The sequence below is a fragment of the Calidris pugnax genome, unplaced genomic scaffold, assembly GCF_001431845.1.
Source record: "Calidris pugnax isolate Ruff unplaced genomic scaffold, ASM143184v1 scaffold37, whole genome shotgun sequence".
In the NCBI taxonomy this organism is placed as follows: domain Eukaryota; kingdom Metazoa; phylum Chordata; class Aves; order Charadriiformes; family Scolopacidae; genus Calidris; species Calidris pugnax.
The window spans coordinates 873,403-883,556 of NW_015090816.1; positions in this window are offsets into that span (position 1 = coordinate 873,403).

Below are 10,154 nucleotides of genomic sequence, written 5' to 3' on the forward strand. Positions count from 1 at the left end.
CCCTCTGCTGCAATGCAAAAGCAGGTGAGTGTATATAAATGTAAACATGGATATATATTCCCCAGCCTTTCCTCTGACACCACTCGTGGCTTCCCTAGAATAAACCCAGGCCCCGTTGGCAAGGGACATGTATTTTTCAGCTCTTTTTTTTTTTTTTTTTTTCTGGACAAATCCCAAGTATTGATCGTCATAAACGGCGATGCACGCTCCTGGGTCTCCCTCTGGTCTCCTGTAAGCAGGAGGAGTGATGGAGACACTAAAGCGCTCGCACAGGGCACGTTTCCAAACCAGCTTTGGAGCTGTCAGGTCATTCCCCTCTGCAGTGACTCTGCCTCAGCACTTTCCTCACCCACGGGTTCATGCTGTCCTCCAGGGTTGCCTTGACCTCTCCTACCCATGTCTTTTCCTCACCCACAGGTTCATGCTGTCCTGCAGGGTTACCTTGACCTCTCCTACCCATATGCCACACAGCAAGTGGCTTCCCTCCTTGCTTTGGGGTCCAGAAACCAGTGGACCACCTAACTATTCAAGAGTCTTCAGGGAAAATTTCAGTCTTTAGACTGAACATTAGAAAGGAATTTTTCACAGAAAGAGTGGTTGGGCATTGGAACAGGCTGCCCAGGGAGGGGGTGGAGTCACCATCCCTGGATGTGTTTAAGGGACGTTTAGATGGGGTACTGAGGGACATGGTGTAGGGGAGGACTTTGTAGAGTAGGGGAGATGGTTGGACTCGATGATCCCAAGGGTCTCTTCCAACCTGAATGATTCTATGAAAAGTCACAGGGACAGGTTTGGGCAGCGTTGCTGTGTACAGTGGTGCTGGAAGCCACCAGCATCGTTTTGCTTTCCCACCTGCATGGCCTGAGCCTCTGGCCAGCAGCTTTCCCTCGGTGCCTCCTTCTCAAATGTCATCTTCTTGAGTTCTGCCTTTGCCATGGTATCCTGGCTGTAGATCCAGCCTTTCCTACAGTCCATGAGCAAGGCAGGAACCACAGTGAACTGTCTCCTCTGAAGATCTGCCAAGCCAGCACGGGCTCACTCGGCTGCAGAACGTGTATTTTCATTCCCTTCTCTTCCTCTGTGCCTTTCTGCCCAGCTCTGACACCTCTGTCTTTTTGTCCTCCTCTCTGGGAGGCCTCGGTGGAGGAGTCACAGACTAATTGATCTTCTGAGTGTTCAGACCTGTCCCTTCGAGCAGAAGCTATTAATGTTAGTTACTGCCATTGTCCGTGGCCCAGGAGGGAGTCCTGACCTCGTACAGCCTATTCTGCACCAACAGAGACATTCATGAGCGCAACCATTTCATCACCAGGATGCATAAATTGCATTGAGATGGGCTTCCCAAATCACCATCCCACAGGGAAAAGGAGATTTTGCCATGGTGCCAAATTTGAGGACATCACAAGCACACACCTGTGTGACAGGAAAGGTTGGAATTGCTGGAAAGGGGGGGAGCTGGTGGGCCACCCCAGCCCACCACAGGCAGAGCTGGGTGGTGACTGAGGCTGGGAGGAAGGTTGGTGAGTCTGAGATGTGCCCTTCAACATCCGTGTTGCGGCCACATCCTCCATCCTTTGGCTAAAGGTGCAGAGGGAAGGAATGAACAAGGGGACATCTGAACAGGAGAGACCCACAGGCCTGGATGTCATCAGAGCCTCCTCAATTCATCTTCTGATGGAGCTACTCTCTGGTATGACTGTGGCGTCCTCAGCACATGCTGGCCAGCCCACGCTTGCAAAATACCACTGGTAAAATGGCTCTGTGTCTTCTCCTGGCTCCGAGGGTCAGAATGTATTTGGGGCTGATTGGTAGCAGGAACTATTGGTGATCCAAAGACCTGAGAAACCACTGGTGCCTCCAGTATGAGGCTGAGCTGTTCTCATTTTCTGGGACTCTGCATTGGCAGGTATAAGGGAAGGGTTAACTCTGCCTTGGAGTGGAGTGGCATGCACAACTCTTTTTCAGCCCTATTTTTCTCTAATTAATCTAATCACTTCTACGTCATCACTGCGGGATGGTCTAGCAATCACCTACTGCAAGGCTGCCTCCTTCTCCACCCGGTGCCAGGGGAGTCAAGTTAGTCCTGGAAACTTGCCTCGCACTTTTTGGGAACTTTATTCCTCAAAAATCAAAGTAAAATATTTTTGGCCTAGAAACTTCAAATGTGATTTAGTACCTTGCCCGTAGCGAAGAGCGTTGCCCCCGGAGAGGCTGGGGCATCTTCCATTATTAACAACAGGATCTGCACATGCAATGAGGTCTGCGTGGCAGATGTGTGCGTCAGAAAGCACAGCTCAGGGCCTGACTCTGTAATTGTTATAATTATGCTGGGGCCCTGAGAACTGTTTCAAGCACTGCTGGTCTCCCCGTGTTGACTGCGCTGGTGCGACATCTGTAGCGGTGACCTCGGGGAGTCAACGCAAGCGGAATTGCTGAAGGCACGGGGGAAGTGTGCTGGGAAACCTGCTACGGGCACATCTGGGGAAGTTTTGTCTTTAAAAGGGATGAAAAGTCAAAATAGAAGAACACTGTGACAAATCATGAAATCATGAAACTCACGGAATCAGAAAATTTCTTTCAGGTCTCTGCATATTCACAGATCTGCTGGAGCAGTGGCCACAAGTCCCCGTGGGTGGTCTTCTTCTGGGGCTCTGCTTCCCCAGCTCTCCCCAGCATGCTACTGGTCACAAGCACAGACCGAAGACATCTCAGGCATTCCCTGGAAGAAGAGGGGTATCCCAGATTCATCTGGGCTCTTGGGTTAATGACAAAGCCATAGAACGGGCTGTGGGAAGGCAGGCCACCAGGACATTTCTGGAATCACACCTTGTCCAACCTCCTCATAAAGCCGACTTTACGGTGGAGAAGATGAAGAGAGCATAAAGATGAGAGACATTTCTCAAAGACCCAGTCTACGGGATGGCCCCTCAAAGACCCAGTCTACGGGATGGCCCCTCATCCCCTTCCCCGTGGCACCTTTCCTGGTGAACTGATCTTCCTCAGTTTCATGCACCCAACAGCTCCATCACCCAAGCGCTGGAGACCGGTGGGCCAGCCCACCTGATCTGTCATGGTTCATCCCTGCTTTCATGTATTTCTCCTCACGTGCCCCGTGTTCCCACTGTCCCCTCCACTTGCTTTCCTTTCCCCTCCTGGAAAATCATTGAGACTCAGCGTATGGCAGCAGCTCTGCCTTCCCCATCATCTCCCCACCTCATCCCGTGGCCGTGGTCCCTCCATCCCCTTCCCTCTGCAGCTTCATATTCAGCTCCACCTTCTCCTTCCTCCCTCTCAGTAAAATGTCTTAACAAGCTCAAACCTGACTTTGTATTAAATCAAAGTCTGAGCAGTATGCGAGGGCTCAGGAAAACATGATTTAAATGGTGCCGTGCCCATTCACATCAGATTAAGTCTATAGAGGTAATTTACTGCATATAGAAACTGGAAGGCAGAGGGCAGCTCATTAATGTCTAGGATTATTATTATTATTGTACTAAAACAGAAGATCTTTTTCATTTTATTTCTATTCCTCACGAATGCAAATTTGTGATACAAATAAGAAAGCCCTCCCCTACCAGTTCTTATGGGTCACCATTGATTTCAGGAGGGGGAAAAAAAAAGAAGAAAAAACAGCAGAACAAGAACACGCCAACAGTCCAAAACCTCACAGAGGAAACAATTTAAAGGATTTCAAAGGCTGTTTTCATAAGCCTTTTGGGACTCAAATGTAGCATATTGATTAAACTTCGGAAGCAGCTAAAAGCAGCTTCAACATGGCTAATTAATACAGTGATGCCCCGATGCCCCTTCTACTTGTTTTACCAAGCTTCAGCCTGTCAAATCAATTAATATTCACAACCCTGATGAAAGCAGAAACTCTGTTTATCATTTGATAAACTGATCGATGTATTGACTCACTCAGCATAATTAACTGACCTGTCCTGTGGGGTTGTCTCTGCTGTCCTGCAGATGCTTTTGGGGTGACACGAGACAAGCAGGCTCATAAAGACCCTTGTTTTGACTCCGTAATCGAAACAGCAGGTCTTCTGATTTCAGGAAACCTCTGATGTTCAGCTGGTGTAGCTGGTTCTCCGTAGACCCTTGGACAATGACATTTCAAGGAGAAAGGTCTGCAAGTATTCCTGGTCTGAATGGTGCTGCCTGTGCTTGTGGGAGACTCTGATGGCATTTAGGATGTGGTCTGCTGGCCTTCAAGAACAGCACCCCTTCTCTGAGGAAAATCCCTTTACTTCTGGTGTTAAAGGCAAAATTCCACATAGGGTTGCAATACCATCTTTCTTATTTTCCAGCTTCCACCTACCCTTTGTTGTAGACCACCACCATATTCTCCATACGTGACTCATTTCCTCATTTACACAAGAAGAATCATTTTTCTACTTTTCTACCCATTCAGTGGAGCTTGTGGCACACGCTGTCTCTCACCGTGTGTCAGTTCAGAACTAGCTTAGTGCTGACACAGCTGACATGGCTGGGACTGCAACGTAATATTGTACAATAATGCAAAATATTGTAGAACGGGGGGCTTTGGTCTCCAAAGTCTCCTTGAACTGAAGAGTTCACACCTGGATTCAGCTTTCTCCCTGGAAAAGCTCCTCGTCTGAATCCACTCTGAAGAAGTCAGGTGCCTCCATGAGGCCTTCTGGAAGGTCCCTGGTGCAGTCCTATATGTTTGCATGTTTTCTTTTGGGACTAAGGAGGCAGATTTACAACCTTCTGGCTCATCAGAGAAGGTGTGATGTAAGGCAGGACCACACACAACGCCTGTCATCTGGATGCCGTGCTGAGCAGGGTGACACCAGGCCCAGTGGAGGAGTAGGTGCTACGACACCTTTGGGGAGTCTCTGGTAGCTCCCAGGGTGAGCTGGAGGTTCTGGATAACTTCTGGTTTTCAAAAGGCAGAGGGATGTCGGTGCACGTGCATGTAACTTTGCTTTGGCTGAGGTGTCAGCTTTGATTTAGAGCAAGTTTTTTGGCACCCCCCAACAAACCGCCATGAGCTGTTTATCGAATTTTAATTGTATGTTCCTCATAAAAAAACAAGGGAAGAAAAAGGGCTAAAACAGTTGAATGAATAATTTCAGCAACATCTGCTGCCTTTCTAAGATGTTTCACCAAAAGCCTATGGAGATCAAATATTTTCCTCTAATTAGAGCATTTTCCTTGCGAGCAGCTCCCCTGTATGCAAAAATATATCGACACCTCCCTCACTATCCAGAGAGCCTCCTGGGACCTGCAGCATTGCCAACACAGAGAGAGAAACACACATCTCTCTTTTAAGTTGCCCTCGGTGTGAATGCATAGCTTTCCCAGGAGGGAAAAAGTTGTTCACTGCCTCCCTTCATCAGACCAATCCTCCGTTTGGTTTTTTCTCAGCTGGAACAGTTGACCCCTTGGCCAAAGAAGCCAGCAGGCACCAAATGCCCGGGGTGATAGATCAAATGAGTACTAGGGACAGCTGTATCACATTTGCTAAACCCTTTTCAGAAACCTGTTCACCATATTTTTGATTATGTTATGATAAATTGCGCTATGCCTGTGATGGCCTTTCTAAGAAGACATGGTTTACCACAACCATTTGTGAACATACATGCAGTAGATAAAGCGTCCTGGGTGCCTGAGATGTCCCACACTGAATGAACTCTTCCACCTCCTTAGTAGTGACCTGCCTCGGGGACCAGCTGGGTGACTGGAGCAGGTCGAGAGAAGGGCAACGGAGCTGGTGAGGGGTCTGGAGGACAAGTCTTGTGAGGAGAGGCTGAGGGAGTTGGGGGTGTTCAGCCTGGAGAAGAGGAGGCTGAGGGGAGACCTTCTCGCTCTCCCCAATTCCCTGAAAGGAGGGGGTAGCCAGGGGTGGTTGGTCTCTTCTCCCAAGTCACAGGCAATGGGACAAGAGGAAACGGCCTCAAGTTCCACCAGGGGAGGTTTAGGATGGATATTAGGAAAAATTTCTACACCAAAAGGGTTATTAAGCATTGCAACGGGTTGCCCAGGGAAGTGGTGGAATCGCCATCCCTGGAGGTGGGCAGACACGGTGCTGAGGGACATGGTTTAGTGGTGGGTTGGGCACTGTAAGGTTGATGGTTGGACTCAATGATCTAAAAAGTCCCTTCCAACCTAGAAAATTCTATGATTTTATTACTATTCTGTTCAAACTCCTGAAGATGCTCTGGATGCTTACGGATCTGTTGGGTCATTTCTGGGTCTAGCACAACACAGATCAAATTGGTTTACTATAAGGGCTTTAAGGAATAACAAGGGGAAGGTGAGAGCTTCAGCCCAAAGGTTATGTCATTATGGTAAGGCATGCTCCTCGGCAGAGCAAGCAGGGTCACGTTTCATGGACTATTTGAGTTGCTGGAAAATGAGTGTGAAAAGTTCTTTGGCTCCTAGCATCCTCCTCGCTGACCCTGTAAGCGTCCTTCAGAGAGCAGGAGTGCTTCAAAACCCAGCCCTTGGCCACTGCTGAAGAGGATTTCTACCAAGTGCTGTGCTCCTGGGGGGAACAGGTTGATGATGTGGCAATGTCACCTTTGAGTGGCTAAATCCTGCCTCACAACCCTGAGGAGCTCCTTGGCCTGCCGGCAAGATCATAGAATGATAGAATCGTCTAGGCTGGAAGGGACACTTAGTCCAACCATCAACCTAACTCTGATAAAAACCCATCACTAAACCATGTCACCAAGCACTATGTCAACCCGGCTTTTGAACACCTCCAGGGATGATGCCACAACCACTTCCCTGGGCAGCCCATTCCAATGCTTGATAACCTTTTGCATGTAAACATTTTTCCTAATATCCAATCTGAACCTCCCCTGGTGCAACTTGAGGCTGTTTCCTCTTGTCCCATCTCCTATTCCTTGGGAAAAGAGCCCAATCCCCACTTTTCTACCCCCTTCTTTCAGGGAGTTGTAGAGACCAATGAAGTCTCCCCTCAGCCTCCTTTTCTCCAGGCTGAACACCCCCAGCTCCCTCAGCCTCTCCTCACAAGACTTGTGCTCCAGACCCCTCACCAGCTCCGTTGCCCTTCTCTGGACCTGCTCCAGCCCCTCAATGTCTTTTTCTGTGGTAAAGAGCCCAAAAAAAAAAAGGTCTGTGGGGCCAGCAGATTTCTCCTAGAGCAAGCCAAAAAAAAAAAAAGATCTGTGGGGCCAGCAGATTTCTCCTAGAGCAACTGCAAGGAAATCACTCCAATCTCTGTACATGGATGCATTTGGGGCAGCAAGGTGTACCCAGGAAGGAACTGGCTTCTCCCTCTCTTGTTTTTCCCATAATGACCCCTACAGGGAAAAAAAAAAAAAAGATTTATTGTTCTGTATCAGAAAAGAAAAGGAAAAAAAAAACCCACCACCTTTTTTAGCCTTTGTGAAATAAATGTGCTGCAGGAGAGGGACGGATCACTTTTCTTTAGCCTGTGGGTTAAGACAACCAATTCAGATCTGATCCAGGTGGAAATTTGCAGCCCATTCCCATGGACAGGGGTGGCAGGGAAGAGCTCTGAAACGATCCCAGCAGTCTGCGGATGATTTATGAGGCAGGCTGCAAAGAGCAAAGGAAACCTGGGTTGTTAGCTCTGATATTTAGAGATGATAAACAACATGAAAGGGAGATCTGGGGGATTTTTTTGGTTGTTTTTTTTTAATGCCTCTACACAGATGCAAAACAAGCGCTATGGGCTTAAATTAAGGAGAATATTGGCTTAATAGTGGGGGAAATCTTCCTGGTGGAGACATCTGATACGAACAGGTCTGTGCTACAGATTGACTTCCCAAAGGAAGGGCTGTGAACCCTGTTCCCTCACCCCCCAAAAGCCGGATGGGTGCCCGTGGTGCAGCAGAGGACCGTGATGCCCCACTCCATTCCCCACCCTTCCCAAGCCCTCCCGGGTACCAGGACCTACCAGGGATCTACCTGCCGCCACGCAAGGGCAGGAAGGAATAAATCCATCATCCTCCCTTTTCCATGGGGAAAGAAAACATTTTCCTCTCCGATTTTTCTCGCCCATGCTCAGATGGACGGTGTTTTCCCCGTACCTTTGTGAGCGGCAGCACAAACCACAACCATTTCCCTTGTGTTCTGTCCTTCCCCAGCAATCGCTACAATTAATGCCTAAAACACGGCAATTATTTAAAAATCACGGTGTGTACGGCACGAGCAGGTTCCCCAACCCCAGGCGTGCGAGGGGACCCGGAATCCAAGCTGCAGGCAAACAGGAGTGACAGCCCCAAACCCCCGGCAAACACAAAGCTGCCTTAATTACTGCTCCCGCTGCAGCCTGCTAATTTGCTGATACCAATGTCTTCCAACACAGCCTCTGTGATCTGCTTCGTAATTGGGATACTTACAACAAGCTGGGAGGATGAAGCCAAAAGGAGCTTTTTTTCTTTTTTTTTTTTAACTTCCCCCACATTCTCCGGTAATCTTTAATCACAGCATCTGCAAAGGTCAAGTGTATTCCTCATTAGCCTCCAGACCAGCGTCTTCATGAGAGTCTGGAGTCCTTGAGATCAAAGGGAAGAGGGAGGTGTAGCATCAAGGGGGAAGAAGACACATTAACAACCCAAAAAGCCCTAGGATCTTCCTCCAGGAGGTTGCCGGACACATTTGCTGACAGCACGGGTCCTTCACCGGGTGGAGGGACCAGCCTGCTGGGAAACCTCAGGCAAGAAATCCTGGTGGCCAAGAGGACAACTAGGGCCCCAGACAGTGCCCGGGGAAGACAGAGGGTATCCTGACGCTGAGATGACAGCTCAGCTGAAAAAATTTTTGCGGTTTTTGTGGCAAGAGTTCTTCCCAGAAGACTTGGTAAAAGATGTTGCTTCTCCCTGTGCACTTTAAAAATTACCATCAGCACCAGCGTTGCTTGGAGAAAAACTAGCTGGTTAAAAAAAGAGCGTGTGTCGGGGAATGAGGTATTTCAACATGCATTTGAGAATTATTCCTAATAAAGACGGATTAGTAATTTTGCAGAAAAATTTAACGATGCCCAGAAAATAGTTTCTCCTTTTACGTTTGAAACCGTGTTTTCATGGAAACAGTTTCCCTTTGCCATATTCCTCTCCGAACAGAGAAATCTACAGCCGTTCCTTGAAACTGCTGTTTGTGGAACCTCTCCTGGTGCTGTCACCACTGCAGTTTCTCTCTGTCCTTTGAGGAAAGGGAGGAGGACACTCTTTCCAGCAGTGCAGCACAGCAGGGGATAGGGGCAGGATGCTATAGGGTCTGGATAACCCCACCCTGGGGCTGCAGGAAGCAGAAGATGATGTTTAAGACCCCTTTTACCCTATTTTTTTTTTTCCATGATCCTCTAAATACTCAAGTACCCAGCCCCCTTTCCAGGAGGCCAACAATGTCTCAACTTGCAGATAGCCTATATGAGGGGAGACCTTCTCGCTCTCTCCAACTCCCTGAAAGGAGGGTGTAGCCAGGGGGGGTTGGTCTCTTCTCCCAAGGAACAGGAGATGGGACAAGAGGAAATGGCCTCAAGTTGCACCAGGGGAGGTTATTCTATGAAGAGCAAAAGTAGGAATAGTCACAGGACAAGGAGCACAAACTGGAACACGGGAAATTGCATCTCAACACGAGGAGGAACTTCTTTCCTGTGAGGGTGGCAGAGCCCTGGAAGAGGCTGCCCAGAGAGGTGGTGGAGTCTCCTTCTCTGGAGACATTCCAAACCTGCCTGGATGCCTGGATTCCAAACCATGCTCTGGGGAGCAGAAGTAGGAATAGCCACAGGACAAGGGGCACAAACTGGAACATGGGAAATTGCATCTCAACACGAGGAGGACCTTCTTTCCTGTGAGGGTGGCAGAGCCCTGGAAGAGGCTGCCCAGAGAGGTGGTGGAGTCTCCTCTGGAGATATTCCAAACCTGACTGGATGCCTGGATTCCAAACTATGCTCTGGGTTGACCCTGCTTTGGCAGAGGGTTGAAGGAGATGGTCTCCAGATGTCCCTTCCAGCCCTGACCATGCTGTGATGGTGTGAATAGCCCTCCTCTTCCAGCCCAAGGTGCTGCAAGGGGCGGCAGGGCTGTGTGGTAGGGCTGTGGAGTGGACCCATGTCTCCTTTGGCTCTCTGGGATGCCGTGCTGGAAAGACCAGTGGTAAAAGCACATGTGTAACCTGCAAATACACAA